The following is a 25,303-nucleotide window of genomic DNA, read 5'->3' as shown; positions in this document are numbered from 1 at the left end:
AAAAGAAGAATAAAGAGATGCACCCCACAAACACAGATGATTGCTGGATGAATTCTTTTGAGATTCAGTCATATATGCAATGGATGTCAGTATCTTCAAAAGATGATTATGAGATGATATTGCTTTTAGACTACAAAGTAAACATACTGTACTCAGATGAAGCTAAAAATGTGCTCAGCTAATAAATGTATATTGCAAATAGGACAAAAGTATATGTACCACTTATACAGACTAATAGGATGAGTCAAACACAAGCATTTCAATATAAAGTTTTGATTTCAATGTAAAAGAACAATGGGCATAACCAACATAGCTATTTGCTAAATAATTTAAATTATATTAATTTCATGTTATACAGTCAACTTGGATTAATATTAAGTTTAGATTTAAAGTTATGTATGTCCAAAACCCAGAGTAAACACAATAAAAAAGAAACCAAGCAATAACAGAAGGTTACAGTGCTGTCCCTAATTAAAAGAGTTCATTAGAATTCATAAAGCAAAATTAGATGGAGAAGTCCAGGGGGGGCAGAAAAGCAATACAAATATAACTGTGGGCAGTCTGTAAGTAGTCAGTAAAAGAGTACTATCCTTGAAAATGTATCCTAGAATATTCAATGTACTGTAAGTTTAGACTGGACATGTTTTTGATGCTGTAGTAAAACTGATGTATATAAACTAATGAATCCCTTCTTCTAAGCTTGCCATGTTCTACAGGTGCACAGTAGACACTACCTACTGGCTCTATAACATCCTGGTAAGGTACTTGCTCAGACTGATTCTGCAACACCTTGAAGAAGTTGGAGAAATTAGCACAGAATATTACTGGTGTGCAGCTCCCTTTTGTCCAGACATATTTAACATATGTGCCTTTGAAAGTAGGTTTGAAAGTTTATCCACAAGTCATATGGTTACTCAAAAGTCACCTGTACTGGAAAACACATGTTCTGGCACAGTATATATAGCATTTATCATATACATACAGTATGGTCGATTCAGTGAGGGATGTTGTATTCATTGACTTTTTCCTTCATCTCTTGTTTATTGCATTACATTCACTAGTCTGAGGAAACCATCAGGTCAGGTTGAAGAGCATGCACTGGTACAGCACATTGCCGCACCCACCACACAACGAAACACCTAGGTATCCTGGTGGGCAACCCCCCAGGCAGACATGTGGTCCAGTCCCACCCTCCAGAAATGACCATCTATCTGCCTCAGCCAGGTGTTACATGGGTGTCCCCTTGGCCTGGTCCAGTTGCTTAGGTCCTCAAAAATGAGGATCCTGCAAGCCGGATCACCCTCAGGGAACCACGCCTCATGTGCCTCATTTGGGACTCCATGAGCAACCGCTCATTCAACATAAAGTCAAACCAGCATTACCCAAGGATTTTGCAAAGAGACACAGTACCGAAGGAGTCCAGTTTTCGTCTCTGGTCACTGGATAGCGTCCATGTCTCCAAACTACATAACAAAGCAAGACTCTAAAGACTTGGACCTTCGTCCTTTTGCAGAGATATTGGGACCACCACACACCCCTTTCTAGTGACGTCATGAACCCCCCATGCTCTCCCAATCCATCTACTGACTTAATAGGAAGAGGTAAGTAAACCTCTCAACACAGTCGACACTCTCTCCACAGACAGACACATTGCTGACAGCTGCCCCCAAAAGGTCATTAAAGGCCTTGATCTTGGTTTTTATCCATGACACTCAGACTCCTCGCTCAGTCTCTCGAGCACCCCGATCAGAGCATCCATTGACTCTGTGAAGATCACAGCATTGTCAGCAAAGTCAAGCTCAGTGAACTCTCTTCACCCACAGATTCCCCATGGCCGCTGGACCCCATGACCCTGCCCAACACCCAGTCCATGCAAATATTGAACAGAGTAGAAGCAAGAACACACTCCTGACACTCACAGTACCAATATACAGGCCAGCCATGATATCCAACAACTTTGGGGGAATCTGCAAAGTCTCAGGATGTCCCAGAGGGCAGCTCAATCAACTGAATTGAAAGCTTTATGACAAAGGCTGCAAAGAAACTCTGCTGATATTTGTGTTTGTGCTCAATGCGAACCCTCAGTGCCAGGATGCAGTTGATGGTAGACTTCTTAGTCATAAAACCAAACAGCCTCACTCGCTAGTAGGTTAGAAAGTGATCACAGATCCTATTGAGGATGACCTTAGCAAGGACCTTACCAGGCACCGAGAGCAGTGTTATCCCCCTGTAGTTGCTGCAATCCAGGCGATCACCCTTTCCTTTCCAGACAGAGGCGACAAGTCCTGTTTTCCAGTCAGTTGGGATGATGCCCATCTCATAAATGGAAGCAAAGATTGCTTGCAATGCCACGAAGACAGCCTTACCATAAGCCTGGAGATGTTCACCCCGGACACCACAGATCCCTGCAATCTTCCCTAGCCTCAGCTGGTTCAACACCTGTGCAATCTGAGATTGGGTGGTTCACAGATAATTGGAAGATCAGCCTCAAGAACCTTGGACCTGGAGATGTCCAACGTCTCTGGCTGAAGGATCAGTTTTAACCAGCTGTTCAAATTAGCCAGCTCAGTGGGTCACAACTGCAGCATCATCTGTAAGAACAGATTCAGATGTGCATAATGCTTTGATTTCTCTGTAAGCAGCATGTGGATCACTAGACCATAGATAATGTGTCACTTGCTCACAGATTCCTCTAACAAACGTTTCCTTATCTGCCCTCAGAGCCCTCACAGCTGACCTTCTCAGTTCCCTGTACAGACCAGAGTTGCCATCAACCCATGTGCTGTGACTCCTCTCGATGAAATCCAGGGTGTCCTGCGCAAAGAAATACCTCCTGCTGGGAACTCCAGCAACACCAACACAACCTTTAGTAACTTTCAGGGTCTTGTCACGGAAGGTCTCCAACATCACATTACAATTGACAGTCACACCTAAGTCTGCAAGTTTCTCACACAAACTGCATGCAAACTCATTAGACGCAGCCTGATCTTGGAGTCTGGCCAGGTCCAGCCTCATTCTTGTAGTAGGTGGTAGCCTGCTGGACCTAAGCTGGATCTTCAGAGTAGCAACAAGTTTGTAGTCAGAATTCACACACTGGGTACTTCTGTAGGCCCTGCAGTTCTGTAGGAACCCCCAGTGTCTGCAAACTGTGATCAATTTCCTTCACCACACCATCAGTATTGGAGTATCAAGTCCAACAATGCGGCTCAGGGCACTGTAACCAGGATCCAGCAATCTGCAGCCCCTGGTCTTTTGCAACATGGAGCCAGACTCATGGGGATCAACATAATCCTCAAAGCCAGCCCTGTCAGTGCCAGTGGTTGCACTGAAGTCACTCATGATCAGAGGAGTGTCACCTCACGGGCACCCATTAACCACCGAATGCAGCTGTGAATGTCTCCCTGACCAAGACATCACTCACCATGGTCAGATAATACACTGAGACAACAAACAAGCCACCCAAAAAGTGCCTTAATCTGAGTCTCATAATTCGCTCTTTGAAAGGAGTGACCATCAGAAAGAGCTAATCCACCACTGCAACAGTTACTCCCTGAGGATGACAGCTAACAGAGCGACCAGAAAAATAACAGGCATACCCATTTACAGAGATCTGGCCAGTCCCAGTTCTGCACAACTCACAAAGTACTGGCACTGAAATGCAAAGTTTATAAAGCTCTTCTGACAGCAGATTAAGATGATCATCATGGCGGCGAGATAAGATGTTCCACGCACCTCCTCAGATGGGCTGCCTCAAACTGGGACCTGAGTGCTGCTGTGCAGTGGGAGACGCTTCAGCACCACACCAGTTCTGAATTTCTGCTGATAGACTTTATACGGCTTAATGTGGAGACTATATAATATAGGACTTCATTAATTAAAAATTATATTGAGAAATTTAAAATGTTTAAGCCTTGGTGCAGAGTAAACCATTTTGTTCTTCTAAGAAAATCAGGTTTCCTTATGCTTGAAAAAAAAATTTTTTTTGATGTGACTGTTTGTCATACGACATTTTTGTTATTGGTAGATAATGTGTTCTTGCATTGCTGGAACACTTTCAAGAAGAAGTAGAAAGAGCCTATTACAATTTTCAAGCATGCCTATGATGAACATGTTCCGCCTAATCCAATATGGAGCCAATGTGGTTTTATTAGAGTGGAAGCAGGTGTTCAACTGATTGTAAATCTTTGTCAGGGATATACAGTACATAAGGATTACTCTGAAATCACACTAGGCCAAAATCTGCACAGGAGCTAATAATTACTTATGAAGACCTTAAACATGTAACGTCAGAATAGCGTCAATCTTCCTTTCTGCAACAGGAGGAGAAGAGAGATCATTATTAGATAGCACCACTTCATGTCTTGGTGGAGAATTACAATCACTCAGGCCCTTAAGCTGTACCTCAAGTGCACACACATGACAATGTGTATAAATACGGTAAAGTATGGATTTACAATTTTACTAAAGCATTTTTACTATAATCTTGTGTGAGGTCTCAGAACAAATATTCTGTGAAACATTCTGTATAAGATAAATTGAGTTGAACTGAATTATCAGGCATATAAGCACACACCAAAATTAACTTAACATACATTAAATGTAAATGATAAAATATGATAATTCATATTTAAGATAGCTAAAACATAACAGAATTCACAGAGTACAGAATGAATTTAGTATGGAAAAAGTACAATATTGTAAGCAACTTCATTTTCTTACCACTTAATTATTTGACCATTAAATCATTTCTCATTATGTAATTTCACACATGCACATCAATGGATTACTCTCCTGGCAAATCTTAGGTAAATACTATGATCCCTGGTCAAGAGGGGGTGCCGGCACTAACCATATCCTCTTGTATTCTCTCCACAGTGAAGAGAAGACATCCAGTGAGGGCATTTGACTCTGACCCTTCCGGTTCCCCAGGTATATGTCCTGTGGTCACAGGAAGAAGGCGTCACTCAATAAAGAGTGCACTGAAAGTCAGGCAGTCCGACCCTAATGCAGATTCCAGACTTTGTGGAAACCTTTTTCTGTTTCATTCTAGCTCCATCAAGCACGTGTTTTGTTTATTATTTTCGTTGATTAAAAGGGTGAAACCCAGACTAAAGCCCCAACATTTCTTTCCTTTTTGTTAGATTTTATTGAATTAAAAGCAAATAACATTCCATACAAGAAAGTCAATTTTTGCGGAACTAAGTACAAGTCAAATCAACCCCCAAACATGAGAAAGAGAGCTAGGCTAACAGAGTAAAACTTTAATAGTAGAAAAAATAAATAAATAAAATAAAACAAGCTAAAAAATAGAAGAGAATCTGCTTCCTCAATTTAAATGCTTATTCTCAAATGTTATCAATTACATCCTGCCTGGTTTTAAAAACATTTTGCACAGATCCTCTAGGTGAGAATTTGATTATTTCCAATTTCAAATAGTATGTAACATCAGTTACCTACTAACTTGAAAGAGGTGAGTTAGGATTCTTCCAACTGAGCAAGATAAGTCTGTGTGCCAATAGTGTAGTAAAGGTAATCACAGTTTGTTTGTCCTTCTCCACTTTAAGCCCAGCTAGGAGTACACCAAACACAGCTGTTAGTGGATTAGGAGGGATTGTGACACCAAGAGTGTCTGAAAGGCATTTATGTTAATTCGGTGCAGGCCCAAAACATGTGGCCAAATGAGGCTAGAACTTGATTGCAACATTCGCAGGTTGGATCTTGCCCTGGAAACATTTTGGACAATTTTAAACGAAACAGATGTACTTGAAAGATAATTATAAGTTGAACAACTGGAGCTCGAGTGAATTCTGTGCAACACTGCCTTCCACTCCTTTTCTGAAATGCTGAGTTAGAGTTTCTTTTCCCAATGTACTCTGGCATCTTTGAAAGGGAGGAACTTTAAAATGTTTGTATATATTACAGAAATACTGTCTGAGTCCTCGAGATTGATCAATATTTTTTCTGGAATAAAAGTAGGTGGGAAGTGAGGGAAATTGGGCAGGTGTTGTTTAGCAATGTTTCTAATTTGGAGGTAGTGAAAGAAATGTGTTGCTGGAAAGTTAAATTTGGAGTGTAATTGTTCATAGGATGCAAAGACGTTGTCTATATACAAATCTATAAGTGATTTAATCCCAAATGTGACGCCCCAACATTTCTTGTTGGGGATCTGCAGTACACCCTCGACCACACAGTAGTTAATTAAAAAATATTTTGACATGTATACTCTATTTAAAATGAATGCTTACAATATAACTTTTATGTTAAATTTGTTTATATGGCTTTTGAAGGGATTAGGTTTGTCATGTAATTGTATGACATCAAAGACCATTTTGACTGTTATAATTTACGTAGTTTCATTTTGTATATACTCATTAAACCTTTTTGATGTTACTGCTAGATTTCCAATATTCAAGGGCAGTATTACAGGTTTATAAAACCATACTGTAGCACATAATAGAAGTTGTTCAAAGGTACAGCAGTATAATTTTATTCCAGTAATACCTAAGGAAAACACTGTTTTATTATAAATCCATTTTAATCATTATAAGTCTCATAATAGAAGGCTAATTTGTAACCTATTGTTCATACTTCAAAGAATGTATAATTCTATAAGATGACACAATGGTCTGAATATTGATTTAACTTTTAAAATTGATTGTTCATGCAAAACATACAGGATGCGATATATTGTGGCTCATATGATAGCATTTGTACAACTTGTTTATACTTGTATTTTCTGTATATTTGAAAAAAAGTTCAGTGCTGAGCACTCTCTGGTTTTGCTATGATGGGTAATCATTCTTTGATTATATAGCAAGGTCATGTGTTTGTGTTCCTTGGTGACATGCCACATCCCATGGTTTCCTATATTATAGTCCTTTTGCAGAATGGTTTTCCAGTCCTAAGCATTATGGGTCTGGCAAACATTTCAGGATTATGATGTGGTTGCAACTGTTAAATATGTGCTTGGTTTCCATTATGACATGGATCCAAAAGAGCTTTAAAAAAACAGATTTTTATGTTGTAATTTTACAGATGACATCTTGTCTTAAATACTGTGTTACCAGCACTGTTATACATGTGAACATAACTAAAATATTAGCTTGTTTTTTACACTGTAAACATTATACTCATACATAAGCATTCTGTCACAGTTTAATCTGTATTATTAGTAGAACATGTTGATTATATTGATCAGTAAATAAAAAAAAGAAAACTACAAATTAAGTTAAACACAATAAGATGTTAGTCATAACATTATGTAAAAATGAGGTCCTAACATTTTTGTTTTTATTGTGTAACACATGAGTTGTTTTCATTTATATTGGTCTGCTCAGTTGTTTCTGTCAGCTGTTACAGAATTCCCATTGGTTTACTGTGTAAAAGCAACCACACTTTGAAATAGAACGTAGAAGACACATACTGTGATTGACAACTGCTGACACTTCGCAGTAGGATATCCCTTTTCTGGTCAAAAAGATTACATGGGTACTTCTATATATAAAAGTCTTTAGTCTTCAGTTGGATCTCAATCTTGCTTTCATTCCACAACTTCTGCCATCTTCATTTCATGTGCTAAAACAGTTTTTAATGATCACTACAAATGCCATTTGTACTTCCAGAATCCATCTCACAACAATAGAACATTCTCTCTGGTTCCATCCTGGGAAATAAATTTCATCTGCCGGAACACAGATTGGTGAGACTGCTCTGTTTTGTTCAACTTTATTTACTTTGGGGTAGCACCAATATTACCATCAGTCATTTTGCATTCATTTTAGATCAGGAATTTAGTCCAGCTTCATTGTTTTCCACCGTCTTCCCAGTTGTTGTTTCAAGTGTGTTTGGTTTATGATATTTGTTGTATGTATTGTGTGTTATTTGGAGTAATATTATTTCTGTGAAGTTTTTATTAGCTGTTAGCAATTCTTTTTGTGCATATAAATATTTGGTAATGAATTGCATATTTTGGGGTACAGTCTTATATTTGCATAATATAATAATATTTTATGATTAACTGTCTTTTCACCACTGATTGGGAGAAGATTAAGAAACTTATGAGTGAAGTACATGGCTGACTTGGCTTAGTCCAAGCTTTTTCCAGGCCTCTGGCCCAGGAGTGCAGAGATATTTTGAGCCTGTCATTACAAAATATATTCTCTGCAATTTATGCTGCACTTTGATTTATATTTTTATTACACCAATTCAATTGAATTCTGGGTATATATTTTCAAATACATTTTCTTGCTTTATCACCATGAAAGCTGTCTGTGACCAGTTTATCTGTTCAGCAACCAGAAGCCTTTTAAAATGATGGGTGGCCATATATTCATTGGTTTCAGTATATATTTTTTTTCCACATCATTATCTGTCTGACACCCAGGACTTAATATCCCACTAAAATATACTGGCTTTACTGTCCATTGTTAATCTATAGTTTCTGTTTTGCTTATTTTTGATTGGTCTAAGGCTGGGCAGATGGTTTCTTTTTTCCTTCTTTGGGCTTTCTTGTGTCATTTCCTTTCCTAAGCCTTCCAAACTATGTTATAATGGTGGTCTGAAGCTTAAGCTTTAATTTAAAAAGAAATAAGACATGTGCCTTTATTTAATCATTTGCTTGGCATGCTTGTTTTACTTTTAATTCCTGCACGAAGGTTAAATGCAGGTGTGCTGGTCCCCCCTTCTTCTGTCCTTAGGTAGTTTCTGTGCATCATTCTTGTCCTGTTCCATTTCTGCTCTCTTAATACTGGTGATTTTCCTTTTTTACTAGAAAATGCAATATGACTGATTTTTCTTTAGTTAACCATTTGCTTGACCTATCTTATTTGCTTAACATTCTAATTTATGCTTAATCTTAATATTTTTAGAAGCTATTAATTACTTTTATGGCTATTTATGCTAATATGCTATTTATTCCTAATGTAAAAAATGATTTCCTTCTATAGTTCCACACCAGGCCAGGGGGTGGCGGGGTGCGCTAACCCTTTCTCTATTATCTCTACAGACCAAACACGATTCTGCCTGGATCCAATGAAATGACTTCCAGTTCCGGCCCTGAAGACGTCACTTCTGCCGACCTGACTTAAAAGCTAGACAGCAAAACAGCCTACTCAGTTCTGTTTTGGACTCAAACCTGTACACTTCTGTACTAACAATTCATCATTTTTTGCAGCCTTATTCAAGTATATGGGTGGCTGCCCCAAACCTCTTCCTGTGTCAAGGCCTGTTATTTTCACAGTATAAAGGCTTTAACAAACTTTTCTGAATATAAAAATTAATTTATATTATAAATGATTTTCTAATAGCTGACTTCTGGAGTTTTTTTGTGATTATATTTACTTATTTGGCTTATAACATATTTGGATTTTAACACATTATGTGTTTAGAGGTTGTTTTGCTTCTATGGTAAAGTGTAATATCCAAATGGTATTCCAGAAGCAACATCATATGGAATCAACAGCTATACTTGAAATATTTTTTGAATAGTAAAGTCTCAAATGATCTCTTTTGACTACATCCAAATGAGTAATATTTCTAATGCACCTTTAATCTGATTTATGTGTTTTAGTGAGCATGCTGTGCATACACTGAAATGACCTCTTCACTGTTATTTAATGGGTAGCAGAAGGGTTAGATACACACAGAAGGCATGAGAGATATTTAATGCATCCCAATGGGAGTTGGAGCAAGTGACTTAAAAAAATTGAACAGAATATTATCATGACAAAAATAAATAAACATCTCCAGAAAGAATTTAAAATTACATATTAAAATGGCATCTGGTGAAAAATAACCAATATTGCTCCCTGGGGCACTGAAGTAGAATCAACCTTATGCTGAAGGTGTTCCTGAAGATGACATGCAGGGTCTATGATATTATTCATGATAGGCAGCAGCCTATCCAACATGCTTGTTTCTGGTACTGTCTCCAGAGAGTTTTAGTCCAGAACAGCAGTACATGATTGATGATTAACTTGTTAAATCTGTTGTAAACCCCTGCTACTCCCCCAACATACCACCATCAAAATGATGACATGTTGAACAACAGATTGACATAATTAGACACATTAATTTTTTGAAGAAATATAGTCAAAGGTTTTCTTAGTGCCATTTCAAATTTCATGAATTTGTAGTTGAATTCCAGCCCAGTAACTGTCTTTGTGGAGTCAGCACATACTTCCAATGGGCACAGGCGTTTAGCCAATGTGATATCAAGGTGTAGCTATGTAGTATTTGAAAAAGATGATTGGGATTTAAACTATAATGCATTTTCAAATACAAAACCAAGGACAGTTATTCTTTTTTTTACAAAATGTAAAAAAGTCTCTAAATTGAATGCCATTCCTTAATACGTTTGGATGTCAGTATTACTTGTAGTTTTACAAATAATTGCATTGCTGGACATCTATTTTGTGCAGTGTTAAGTACATAGCATGTTTTCTGTACACGGTGAGCCATTTTAACATTTTATTTCTTACTCTAATTAGAAATACTGTACATTCTGACAAATGTGTACATATTGAAAATATAATTTAAATATAAATATAGATACATTTGGTCTAGTGATAACTAAGCAACATGTAGAAACATCAGATGAGTATATAATTAGAACACTGAAAATTTCATGAGAACAGGCCATGCAGCCTAACAAAGCTCACCAATCCTATCCACCTAATTCCTCTAAAATAACATCAAATCTAGTTTTTCCCATAGCCATACTGTCCACCACACTGCCTGGTAGCTTATTCCATGTGTCTGTGGTACTATGTGTAAAGAGTTTCCAACTGTGTTCCTATGTTTTTGTTGAATTTATTTTGAAGTAACAATTTCAATCCACTGTACGTATTCCCTTCATAATTTTAAACACTTCAGTCATGTACCCTCTTAATCTCCTTTTGTTTAAACTGAAAAGGTTCAACTTCTTTAATCTTTCCTCATAACTCAACCTTTGCAGTATCGGATCCAGCCTAGTTGCTCTCCACTGTACCATTTTTATGTCTTTTTTGAAAATTATATTTTCACTGGTTAAAATCAGAATTAGATGTTAAGAGTCTGATTTGTTAAAACTGCATTTCAAATATGTAAATTTACATTTCTATGATGAAGCAAATCATAGAAGTATTAGCATTGTTAATTTGATTTTTCTTTATCACTACACATTCCCTTTGGCTTATAAAATACCTTAAAATGACATTTAAAGAAGTCTTTATTTACCTTTAGAGTTGGAGCATTTCCTGTCCATGCTTCGATGCACGGCAGTAACCATCCTTTGACTGAGTGCCAGTTCATCTTGGTGTACACTCAATCAAACACCCAAAACCACTCATTGTGAATCAAAGCAACCTTTACCAGGTTCCTGAACCTCATAACTGAAAAAAGGAGATTTGAAAAATGATGGGTTGATAGCTACTATATATATATATATATATATATATATATATATATATATATATATATATATACTGTATATATAATTCAGTTGTTATATGAAAAAGTACCCCACAGATAATGGAGTACACTCCAACATGGCCTTTTTGACACATCTAGTGTAATAATAGCTACATCAATTTCTAGGGACTTCTTTCCATAATTTTCCATCCATAATGTCAGCTACAACCTGTGGTCTATGGATGGAAATGTTTCTTGGATTCTGTACCTTATTTATGGAACCAAGAGTATATCATTCCTTCATCGACTACTGAATTGTGAATTTCACAGGAGCACTTGTAATGGGATATTGTTCCAAGAACACTTCTCATGTCAATTTGAAGGAACATGCACAGGCATATGGCTACACAATCGGAATATGTTGTTCCGATAAAAACAGATTGTCTTATTTTCCAAAATGCATACAGTTAACTGGACTAATGAAACAAAATAATAAAAGTGCATCAAGACTTCCCCCTAGCCTCACCTCATTTGTTGCTAACACCAAGGTAGGCCTTCTTACCAGGCACTGGGATACCTTTTTGTGTGCCGTGCTGTGTATATGTACAATATGTACAGAATATATTGTGTTATGTTGTTACCAACAAGGAATTTTTCACAGCAATGCTCCCATTCTCTTTCAAGTTTTCCTCCTTAAGAGAGCAAATGTGAGACATCAACCCAGGACACTGGGATTACAGTCTCTATCTGTAACATTGTGCCAAAGGGAATCTTCATTATCCAGTGGCAGATTTGGCTGCTAAACTGTGCCAGCACTTCTCTTGATCAGTAACTAGCCTCTTATATCCTTCATAACTGGCACATTCTCCCTGAGCAATCCCGGATGAGTCCTCCAAGTCTAAATGCTGAGGAATCACTAAGGGCGATCCTCCCACTGTCTCTTCCTTTCTTACGTCATCCTACTTGAGATAATAGAGGTGAGATACACACCATATAACCCACCATTTCTACTTCTCAGTTGAAGGAAATCTCCATGAGGCAGAGGCAGATTTGGCCACAAATCTGTGATGATGCTTTTTTCACAGAGCAGCACAGCTCTCTCAGTTTGCATGCGTGCTGCCCATTATATATGTAATTATTTCAACTGAATTCACTGGAGAGTCTTTATGTAAACTGGCTGAAGGCCAGTGGGACTTCTCTATGCTGATGGCGGTCTCAGAGAGATTTTTTCTAGAGCAGTTATTATTATTAATAACACACTAATGAGTCTTTCTGTTTGATTGACAAATGGGACCTTGGAGTACATTACACATAGTAGGGAATACTTAAGCTTAATTAGGTGGCCCCGGGATGTTTTGAAGAGTCCGTGGACCTAAAGTAATGCCAAGGATTGCACTAGGAAGAGACAGTGTTGCAAGTATGCTTTGGAACAAAAATCAGAGTTGTGTAAGAGAGGAACTGTTTTGTGTTTGAGTTCATTGGCCTTCAGGTGGGAAAGTGAATGAGACCAGAATTTATACTAAACAGTGGAAGAGCAGCCATTTCTTTGTCTTCTAATATTTTCAAACTTTTGTGTTTCTCCTAGTATTACATCTATTAATTATGATATATTCGGACGTTCTATTTGTATTCGATATTAAGATGGCATACGGAAGTCTCAATAGACACTAACATAATTGGAGAGATGATGAGCTCAAATTCTTTAAAGTGTGTTTTTGAAATGCATCACTTATAAGCTGAATAGTTACTGACAACGATGTACTGCAAATCCATAAAAGTGTCATTCTGAGAACAAACTAAGCGCTGGGTTTCGGGAGCAAACGGAACTAAATTAATCAGAGTCTGCACGTTATGACTGTGAAGGGACATGTTTTCACACTGCTAGGCTGGAAAACATTTGTCTCTGTCTTATTGTATTTCCCTATCACTAGTATAAATTCGCCCAACGGCCCCTCACTTGGCTCCAGCCAGACTGTTTTCCTGATTAATGGCAGCTGGAGGTGTCCAATAATTTCCTCACCTAATAATAAACTGCAACCAAAACAGGGTCTCCCTTAGGCTCACGTTCTCCTAAACATTCTTGTAACTGAGAGGAAGCCAATTACTCTCTTTTGCTCTTAAGGTTATGCTTGTCTAAGAGGTTTTTGAGGTTTAATGCAATTACCTCAAGACAAGGTGCGCTTTAACAACAAGGGATTAAAGCATATTCTCATGCTGGGCCATGTAATGTAAGTACCAATAACTGGCTGTCTCTGCGATTGCCCTTTGCAATATTTGATACTGTAGTTTTCAAATCAACACTGTATTTTTGGGGTATATTTAGTTTTATAAAATAAGATAAACTCCTTGCTGATTTTTAATCATTCACAAACACACATGATACCATCATGCTATTATGCTTTCCTTAACTGTAGTGAACGACTGGGTCCTACTAAATTACATTTTAAACAATGCTAAAATTAATAACAACTGTTGGGGCATAACAGGATGTTCCGAGTGCACACTACAAATGTATTATATTTTCTCGAACATCTTATAAGCTCACACAGGTTGTGATCAGATTCGTAATGTGGATTAAATTTTACCTTTTTTTTTACATTGGCTAGGGGGTCATGCATAGAAATAGGACTTGGCTACTTACTTCTTTATTTGAAATGTTTATATAAGAAAAGTGGTTATCTCTGCTTCTTCAGCACCCTTGGGATCTGCCAGGTCACAGTTAGTATTTTAAATAGTTTTGTTAAGTTTAACTCCAAGTGTCGTGTAGGTTTTCACACATATGTCAAAGATATGCATATTGGACTAAATAAAAAAATGACATTTATCTGGTACAGTATGAGTGTGTGGATGTGAATGAGCATACTCTGTGTGGGACTTGCATCTCTTCTAGATTTGACTATTGACTTACACCCATTGAGGGTGCCACATTCACACAAACATATAATGACGAAAACCTCTGAAAATAACAAAAAGCATAAAGGGCAGCTGTACACTCAGCTATACTGCTTGTTTCCATCTCTGAGATGAAGGAGGCACACTTTTTGCACATTACACATGATTTTCAAACTTTAAGGTTCACTCCCTATTATCTCACTAAGGAGCCACCTAGAATAGTTTAAATTGTGATACTCTCTTCAGTTGTCATATCTCTGTCACCCCAAAGCTGTGATGCCAGTGTATGCCATGAGCTCTACTGGCCCTGGCTGTCCGTAAACTTTGGTACCTTGCAATATTAAAAGATACAGAGGATGCTTTGCTCAACTGTTCCAAAAATAATACAGAATGTGATAATATATACCATATATACTCACGTAAAAGTTCTCCCAGGGATAAGTCGGGGCTTGATTTTACCATATAATTTCTGGTATTTTATATAAGTCGAATGTGGAAAACTCATGCTATTGGTCCAAGAGATGCTAATGCCCACCTGAGAGAGTAATCACGGAGCACACTGCCTTATTTTTTCTATGTATTGTGCCTAAATGAATACGCAGTAATACCTGAACTATTCCGAAGCAATGTTTGCACTGATTTGTGCTTTTTGTATCTCACATCCTCATACACCTTTATCGTAAGAGCATCCCTTATCTACGATGGAGTGTTCGATCAGAAGAAAATACGAAGCTGATTTTAAATCAAATGTCGTTGAAGTAGCGAAAGAAATTTCGTAACTGTGCTGCTGCAACAAAATTTAATGTGTTTGATAAACTGGTGCGAGATTGGAGGAAGCAAGAAGATTTAAAAAAAAAAAAATTAGGTGTTGCATTTTCGAATGGGCGTATAAGTCGGGGTCTGATTTTATGAACGATTTTTCAGGTTTCAGGACCTGACTTATACGTGAGTATATATGGTAATCACCCTTTAAGGTTCCCAACATTTCACTATTGAATTATTGTCGTATTAAAGAGGGGGTCATTTTGAGGCTAACTCCAATTAAGATAATACAAATGGCTGACTAAATAATTGGTACAAAAAATTTGCTTTTCATGATATGGAATCACATTGCAAAATGGAAGTGTAGTCCCTGACAAGTGTTTATGCCTCCATACTGCACACTTATGCTCTTCCCTTGTCTCATGAAGTATCCAAAATGTTAATTTTCAGCTCTGTTGAAGGGTACCAAAAAATGTATTACATACTACTTTTATTTATGTTTCTTTTTTTCTGTGCTACCAGGCAAATGATAAATGGAATATATGGGTTCAGGTAATGAATCAATAGGTGGATGCAAAATGAAATATGTGCTATTGTAGGAATTTTTGTTAGTTTTTTATTTTATTTGCCATTTTAAATCCACTACAAGTATACAATTTTAACAAATTTTCCTAACAAAATATATATCAGAAAGGTTTGCAGTTTATTTTTTTTAGTGTCACAGATAGTAGTCATTCAGTTTATGAGCATTTATGGCATAAATTTAAAGTTGATCTATTTGTGGAGTGAATTTCCACCCATAGCTAAAATCCAAATTTGCATGGCATGTATGTTTGAGTACAAAGTTCTAGGGATTGGAATCCATGCCTACCTTGCAACTGCTGATGCCAAGCTGGCCTTGCACTCCTTGACCGAGATGAGTTTAATGAAAATGAATCAATGTATTTTGTTCACGTCTTGTTGAGGTTTCAACAGACAGAAAAGACCAAAATGAGGTCTGTTGTCTCCCACGCAAACAAGCTTTTGAGATTGGACCATCTAGCTCATTAAGGACATTAATGTCTCAAAGGCATTTTTGACAAGCAAGTTGAGAGGGATCAGTTAAGGTGTTTCTTTTAGGGATTGTCAGAAGCATACGGAATAGTGTAAAAAAATGAAGTTGTTTGGTCATTTCTGAAGTTCAAGAGGAATCCAGGGTTGAAGTTTAAACATAACAGAAATCATAAGCAGACTCCTATTTTTAAATAGTTAATTTGTTTACTCGAGTTCTTAGCTCTTACTGCATTGTTCTTGTAAATTTCAGGTGATTTCTTTTGCAAACAGCGCTGTTTGACAGCACACATTAAACAGCACCCACCAGCTTGGAAAAAACGCCGGTCCCAAGTCCGGATAAAGGAGGAAGGTTGGGCACCGGGCTAGCAACCTGGCTCTGTAAAAAAGCTATTGCTACGGAAACAACAAGCAGAAACCAAAGAAATCAAGAAGGGCCCTCTCTGACAGTAACAACTGGAGAGGAATCACGTTACTATTGGTGCCTGGAAAAGTGCTTGGCATCATTGTGCTAAACTGACTCCACGCAAGCGGGGTTCAGGCAAGGACAATCGTGTAGTGAGCAGATATTTTCATTCAGGAACAGTATCGAGCAATGCGCCGAATTCCAAAAACTGCTCCTGATAAATTTCATCGACTTCAAAAAAGCCTTTGATAGTATCCACCATAAATCATTGTGGTGCATAGCCGCACTCTATGGCATACCCCAGCGCTTCATCTCCATCTTCAAGAATCTGTATCAAGGCTCAAGCTGTTGTGTGAAGACCGAAGAGGGCCACACGGATTTCTTCGATATTGAGACGGGCGTCCACCAAGGTTGCGTTCTATCGCCTTTTCTCTTCCTCCTTGCGATCGACTTTGTCACCAAACGCGCAACAGACAATGCAGGTTTTGGTATCAGCTGGAAAGACCAAGCTCGCCTCACCAACCTGGATTTCGCGGACGATGTAGTGCTACTAGCCTCGACCAAACCCTCCCTTCAACGAATGACCATCTCACTGAGTGAAGAGGCTTCGAAGGTGGGTCTTCGCATCAGCACTGAAAAGTCGAAGATCATGACCATCAACCGAAGGACCAGCGCAGGAATCAAGATCGAGAATAAGCTGGCAGATGAGGTCGACCAGTTTACATACCTCGGGAGCGTCATGGCCAAGGAAGGTGGCACGGACGTGGACGTCAGCTACAGAATTGGCAAGGCCTCAGCAGTCTTCCAACGCCTCCGCCAAATTTGGGCATCGGCATCGGTCAGCACGCCTATCAAGATATGCCTCCTCAACACCATTGTTATTCCGACGGCTATCTATGCTAGACGTGGAAACATACAAAGTGGGTCGCCGGAAAGCTGAACACATTCCAACAACGCTGCCTGAGAAAAATTCTTCGAATCTCCTATCGCGACCGCATCACAAACAATGAAGTTCTAAGAAGAGCAAACACTCGCCGACTGGAAGCGATTGTTGCCGAGCGCTGAATGCGCCTTGCAGGGCATGTTCTCCGCCTACCAGAAAATCGGCACCCGAAAATCGCGATGCACTGGATTCCCCCTGGTGGAAAAAGAAATGTTGGACGACCAAAGATCACCTGGAGAAGAACCCTGCATGAAGACCTCAAGAACATCGACATCAGTTGGCAAAATATGAATGCTATCGCTGAGGATCGATCTCGTTGGCGGACGCTTGTCGCCCGATGTGCGGAAATGCACGGGAGGAACTAAGTCTAAGTAACCAGCTTAGCCCACCTGACAATGTACTATTTTTTTTTACGCTTTTAAAATGACCGTAACAAAAAAGAAACAAAGCACAAAATAATGTCCTTGAAGTGATAATAAAAATCCATCAATCCATTTCCAAATTCTCATCCACTAAGCACTGGGTGCAAAGCAGGAACAATATCTGGATGAGATACCAGTCCATTGCAGTAATAGTGAAAATGTAAAATAAAGTTATCAGCATGAAGAAAACAACAAAATAAGCACCAGAACCACATCACCATTTGTTACAATTATTGAGCCAAACAGCAGAGTTTCATTTTTGTGTCATTGCACTTAAAATTCTGTTTGCATTGTGATTTTGCAATTTGCACCCTATGGGTTATTTGCCGCCTGAAACCGCTTTCACTTTCCTTGGGCCAACACCAACGCCACCCCAAAGTTCCATGGCTCCTTCCATACAGCTCCACCCAATATTATTACACTGCCTGCCTGCATGTTTATGTCACCAGTTCTGACTTGCACCACTCAGTTAAGGACAGAGGTAACACAATTTGTAGTCCATTTCCCCAACACCATAAGCCAATTGCCAGTGGCCGTATACTAAGGCCCATGGATTTTAGCAGCAGTGAAGAGCTTGCAGATGTTATGCCCTACAGACACCCACCCATAATAAATTATTCCATGCTTTTTACACATGGAGAAAAAGGGCTACAGATGAGGTGAAAATATTTGTAGCAATAGTGAAGATTTTACTTGTTCTGAAACCTGTTTTGTAAATTCAGTTTTGTGTGAATCCATTCACTCATCATTAAGGGTTACTAACTTGGACTGCTTTTAATCTGAAGCTTGTCCATACTTTTAGAAATTTTGCAGATGAAAAGACACCATTCAGTTCACCAAGCTTGTTCAGTCTGCTAATAACTACAGTAAGTTGTCTCAATAGCTAATCCAGGAACTATTTAAATTTAGCTTTAACTGCCAGATTACCAGATCACTTTGTGCAATAGAGGTCTTCTTGGCTTCCATCTTAAATGCCGTTTATGTAAATTTTCACATTTGGCCTTGAGTATTTCACTATTTAATTAAATGAATTCTACTAGAATAGTGTTATCAATGCCTTTGACAGTTATGAACACCTGAATTAGGTCTCCATGTAGATTTTTCTGCTCGACTTTGAGGTTTAATCTACTTAGCTTGTCAGAGTAGGACATATTTGGAGTGTAACATGTTGTGTAAAAGATGGCTTGTTCAGCTCAAATTTGGAATATGCAAAATCATTAAAATTATTGTAGATCATAGTATTAGTGGTCCACTGAGGCAGAGCAGGCTCTGAGAGACTGCTTTGGAACTACGGACTGGGATATCCTGCAGGGATCATATAGCGAGAATATTGAGGAGGTTGTTGACTGCACTACTGACTACATCAACTTCTGTATGGATATTGTAGTTCCAGTAAGAACAGTACGCTGCTATGCTAACAAGAAGCCATGGATTACAAGTGACATCAAGGGCCTTTTGAACCAGAAGAAAAGGGCTTTTAAAGGCGGTGATCAGCATGAGCTCAAGCTCATGCAGAAGGAACTCCAAGTCCAGCTTCATGGCGGCGAAGGAGCAGTACAGGAGAAAGCTGGAGCAGAAGTTGCAGAATAACATGATGAAGGAAGTGTGGGATGGGATGAAGATTATCACTGACTGCAGCTCGAATTGGGGTGCCATCATCGAGAGAAACGTGGAGAGAGCAAACCAGATGAACAACTTCTTTAACAGGTTTGACCATCCTAACCCACTCTCACCTCAGAGTACTGCACCCACCACCCATCCTTCTGCTGATACCAGCATAGGAGAGAGTTTCCCCCCACCCACAATTACAGCCGCCCAGGTAAGCAGAGAGCTGAGGAGACTTCGTGACAGCAAAGCAGTGGGTCCAGATGGAGTATTGCCACGACTGCTGAAGGCCTGTGTGTTGGAGCTGGGGAGTCCTCTACAGTGTATATTCAACCTGAGCCTGGAACAGGGGAGAGTCCCGAGGCTTTGGAAAACATCTTGCATCACCCCAGTCCCAAAGGTATCACGTCCTGGTGAGCTGAATGACTTCAGGCCTGTCGCTCTGACTTCACATGTGATGAAGACCATGGAGAGGCTGCTGCTTCACCACCTGTGTCCACAGGTCCACCACACCCTTGACCCTCTGCAGTTCGCATACCAGGAGAAGGTGGGAGAGGAGGATGCCATCATGTATATGCTACACCGATCCATCTCCCACTTGGACAGTGGTGCTGTAAGAATTATGTTTCTGGACTTCTCTAGCACCTTCAACACCATCCAACCTCTGCTCCTTAGGGACAAGCTGACAGAGATGGGAATAGATTCATACCTGGTGGCATGGATTGTGGACTATCTTACAGACAGACCTCAGTATGTGCATCTCGTTAACTGCAGGTCTGACATTGTGGTCAGCAACACCGCAGCGCTATAGGGGACTGTACTTTCTCTGGTCCTGTTCAGCCTATATACATCAGACTTTCAATACAACTTGGAATCCTGCCACGTGCAGAAGTTTGCTGATGACACTGCTATCGTGGGCTGCATAAGGATTGGGCAGGAGGAGGAGTATAGGAACCTAATCAAGGACTTTTATTAAATGGTGTGACTCAAACCACCTACAACTGAACACCAGCAAAACCAAGGAGCTGGTGGTGGATTTTAGGAGGACCAGGCCCCTCATGGACCCCGTGATCATCAGAGGTGACTGTGTGCAGAGGGTGCAGACCTATAAATACCTGGGAGTGCAGCTGGATGATAAATTGGACTGGACTAAGCACACAGCCAAGATATCACAGGAGTGGCTTCAGGACAACTCTGTGAATGTCCTTGAGTGGCCCAGCCAGAGCCCAGACTTGAATCCGAATGAACATCTCTGGAGAGATCTTAAAATGGCTGTGCACCGACACTTCCCATCCAACTTGATGGAGCTTGAGAGGTGCTGCAAAGAGGAATGGGCGAAACTGGCCAAGGATAGGTGTGCCAAGCTTGTGGCATCATATTCAAAAAGACTTGAGGCTGTAATTGCTGTCAAAGGTGCATCGACAAAGTATTGAGCAAAGGCTGTGAATACTTATGTACATGTGATTTCTCAGTTTTTTATTTTTAATAAATTTGCAAAAACCTCAAGTAAACTTTTTTCATGTTATCATTATGGGGTGTTGTGTGTAGAATTCTGAGGAAAAAAATGAATTTAATCCATTTTGGAATAAAGCTGTAACATAACAAAATGTGGAAAAAGTGATGCGCTGTGAATACTTTCTGGATGCACTGTATATATATATATTGTAACAGTAGGGGGTGCTAGTGCTCCCTTGAACCCTCAGGTACCATGCCAAACACCAGGTAAAAGTCCAAGACTTTTTATTTTTATAATAATAATGTGCACAAAGCACTCTCCACTCCACACTACTCATACAAATCACCAAATTAATACAATAACCAAATCCTCCTCTCCCAGACGCGTTTCCACCCTTCTTCCCAGCTCAGCTCAGCGTCTGGGCTTTCCCAGAGTCCTTTTATATCCCATGACCCGGAAGTGGTTCCAGCCCAACAATCCATAAGTCCTCATCACTTCTGGGTCAGATTAAAAGTCCTTTTCTTCAACCCAGAAGCATGTCGTTACTTCCGGTCATGTGATCATGACACACTTCCGGGTTATAGGGCACATATAAGTCTTTGAGCCTCCCTGCAGCGTCCTCTGGTAGGCCCCACAGTGTCCAGCAGGGTCGGGAATAAAAACTCCATTGTCCATAATTCCCTGCTGGTCTTCGGGGCACTCCCATGCTACAGGGAGGGCTCCATCTAGGCGCCTGGGGGTATTGGCCAGGATGAACAACCGACCATCTCCCACAATATATATATATATATATATATATATATATATATATATATATATATATATATAGTAAAAGAAAGACTCAGACAGCATAAAGGTTTGGGGTTTTCCGGCCCCGTATACTATAACAATTAATATTTTCCAAAATTATTCTGTTCAATATTGGCATTCCTAAGACAGCCACCAAGATGGCGGAGTGGGGAACATTTATGAAGAGGAGCCGGAAATAGATGAATGGAATGCTGGGAAGAAACTGCGATGGATGCTGGGATTGTTGATGTCATCGGGAAGCGACAGAGGGAAAGCGGAAGTGGCGGTGTGTGTTCAGGTATTCTTAGCCGATTCATGGCGGCGGTGCGTCTTTCTTTCTGCAGAAAATAAAGAGAGAGAGGTTAGTACCCCGCCATTCCCTTCTGGCATGCGGTTTCACGTTACATTTTGGGTCGTTACGCGGCTCCCTAAGCGCACATGCGTGACAATATATATATTATATATATATATAATAGTTGTTTAATATAGTTGTTCTAAACAGAGCAAAAAAACATTATGTTTGAGGAATCAATTTTTAAATGTCATTTTGCTGAATGACTCTAACCTAGTATTTACTTCTATGGGTGCACTGATCCCCAACTGATAAAACTGTAACAAGTAATATTTATTTAATACCTGTTTGCAGATCTGTAACTATACTGTCTACCTTAATTTTGTATTTCTAATGTATTTCACAACAGTTATATAGCAGGTCAGCATGATCATGAACCCTACCATCCATTTTCAGGGTTGCTGGAGCCCATTGCTGCAGGCATAGGGCACAAGACAAGAACAATCCCTAAACAAGGCACCATTTCATCACAAGGTGAAAAAACACCCCAAATGCATGCAGGTTAGGGCCAATTTGGCATCACCAAGCCACCTAACCTGCATGTCTTTGTATTGTGGGTGGAAACATAAGTACTCAGAGAAAGCCCACACAGTCACAGGGAGAACATACAAAAATCAATAAAAGGTGGACACAGGATTTAAACCCTGGTCACCTTACTGTGAGGCAGCAGCACAACCACTGAGTCACTGTGGTAAACACTTTACCAATGCTTTCTAATACAAAAAATCACTACAAAAGAAAGTAAAATTTTTCTTCCTATGGATATTGTATATACTTTCCAATTTATGCAAATTGATTATATTGCATCCATCTGTTCATCCATATACACCGTAATCTATTGCAGAACCTGACTAATCAAGCAGAGGGTCACAGAAGTCTGTCCTAACAAACTTGGGCATAACCTACTTTGTCTGGACTGCCAATACTGATGCTCTGTGCAAGAGAGGACAGAGTCGACTATACTTCCTTAGCAGGCTGGAGTCCTTCAACATCTGCAACAAGATGTTGCAGATGTTCTATCAGACGGTTGTGGCGAGCGCCCTCTTCTATGCGGTGGTGTGCTGGGGAGGCAGCATAAAGAAGAGGGACGCCTCACGCATGGACAAACAGGCGAAGAAGGCAGGCTCTATTGTAGGCATGGAGCTGGACAGTTTGACATCCGTGGCAGAGCGACAGGCGCTGAGCAGGCTCCTGTCAATCATGGAGAATTCACTGCATCCACTAAACAGTATCATCTCCAGACAGAGGAACAGTTTCAGCGACAGACTGTTGTCAATGTCCTGCTCCACTGACAGACTGAGGAGATCGTTCCTCCCCCACACTATGCGACTCTTCAGTTCCACCAGGGGGGGTAAATGTTAACATTATTCAAAGTTATTGTCTGTTATATCTACATTTTTATCACTCTTTAATTAATATTGTTTTTTATCAATATGCTGCTGCTGGTGTATGTGAATTTCCCCTTGGGGTCAATAAAGTATCTATCTATCTATCTATCTATCTATCTATCTATCTATCTATCTATCTATCTATCTATCTATCTATCTATCTATCTATCTATCTATCTATCTATCTATCTATCTATCTATCTATCTATCTAGTCTGCCCCCATTTCTTTTTAAGCATGCTTTTCAAGCAGTTTCTTTATGATGAACACCCAATTGTGTCAATGGTGATATGTTACCTTCTCCACTCCTGGCTCCATTTTTGTTTATACCTAATCAAGCACATGAAATTATAATAACATATAAAGTAAATAAAAGTAAGCTTTCAATATTAGATGGAAGAGCATTTGAATATTAAAAATAATAAAATTACAAGATAAAATTTGTATTGGTTTCTGGAACAATGACTTAGTATATAATAAAAATGTGTAATAATCTGTGAAAAAATTACATTATATTTCAAAGCACATTTTCTTGTAAATGGTTTAAGCAGAAATATATTGTTTTCTGAGTTTTACAGTACACACTCAGTAATCTGATACATGACAAAGTGATCATTCAAAATGTAGCAATTAGTGACAATATTTCTTTATCATTTGATTTTTTCCTTAAATTGTGTATATTTCATTTAAAAGTAAAATAGGTAATGCACATATACAGTATATAAATTAGTGTGCCTGGTCCACTGAGATGCCACTGGGTATATAAAAAAAGTGAGAGTCATACTAAAAGCTGCAATGTCTTATAAATTAAATTATTTGGAGTCTGGCCTCTGTCTTCACAATGAAGTCGGCCAAACAACAGGGACTGAATCAAAGAAAGGGGAAGTTGTCTGGTTTGGCCATTTCCAACACAAAGCAACAGTTTTTTTCCCTTTCTCTATTAATATAGTCTTTTGTACTGCAAGCATGTGACTGTTTAAATGCCCCAGCAGGGTAGCCAGAGACCTACAGAAAAGAGAAAATTGTTTGGAACAATCTGCATCAGTTCAAGGGCAACAAGAAGCATTTTACAGCTGGTTTATTATTATTCTTCTGCTGTTTAAGCTGTCTTTCATGTCAAAAGTCTTTTCCTGCTTACAAATCATCAGGAAGCGTTCTGCCAGCCATGCTGCTTCGCCTAAGCTCCTGCAGGGGTTCTGGCCTTTGATCACTTCTATCATTGGCGATCGAATTAAAAAACAGAAAGCTGCTGGATAAGCCTGTGTCCTGTCTCAAGCCTAGCCTTTCTTTCCCTTTTCAGCTGTCCTTTGTTCTTACATCACTAGTCTGGGAACAAAATATCTTAGCACAGGGGGTGGGGAAGGATTTGAGAAGGGCACCACTTGGCCCTGCTTACAAGGGAGCCTTACTGATAAACAAATTGATTAGATAATCCAGTAAAAGGATTGGCATTTGCTTGTGGAAATGAATAGATTACAGATTGCCCCTGCAGATTTGTTCACTCAGCCTATGAATAAGAGCTCAGGACTGATATTTAATTGTTTCCCACTACCTTTCAATGAGAGAATGTGTATAATTTAAAATCAAATTTTACACACACACACACACACACACACACACTCATATATATATTATGTATATAATAGTTGTTTAATATAGTTGTTCTAAACAGAGCAAAAAAACATTATGTTTGAGGAATCAATTTTTAAATGTCATTTTGCTGAATGACTCTAACCTAGTATTTACTTCTATGGGTGCACTGATCCCCAATTGATAAAACTGTAACAAGTAATATTTATTTAATACCTGTTTGCAGATCTGTAACTATACTGTCTACCTTAATTTTGTATT

The 25,303-nt window shown here is 39.1% G+C and overlaps 1 long non-coding RNA gene across 1 annotated transcript; it reads left to right on the top strand.

The window, feature by feature from the left end:
- The first annotated feature begins 1,448 nt into the window (after positions 1 to 1,448).
- On the top strand, positions 1,449 to 8,377 carry LOC114652658 (uncharacterized). Its single transcript, XR_003716410.2, has 3 exons — positions 1,449 to 1,601; positions 4,876 to 4,929; positions 7,623 to 8,377. It is a non-coding gene; the product is annotated as an uncharacterized LOC114652658 (long non-coding RNA).
- The last annotated feature ends 16,926 nt before the right edge of the window (positions 8,378 to 25,303 follow it).

The sequence above is a fragment of the Erpetoichthys calabaricus genome, chromosome 5 (assembly GCF_900747795.2).
Source record: "Erpetoichthys calabaricus chromosome 5, fErpCal1.3, whole genome shotgun sequence".
NCBI classification, from domain to species: Eukaryota; Metazoa; Chordata; class Cladistia; order Polypteriformes; family Polypteridae; genus Erpetoichthys; species Erpetoichthys calabaricus.
Note: the sequence above shows the minus strand (reverse complement) of the source record. Positions and strands in the feature narration are given on the sequence as shown.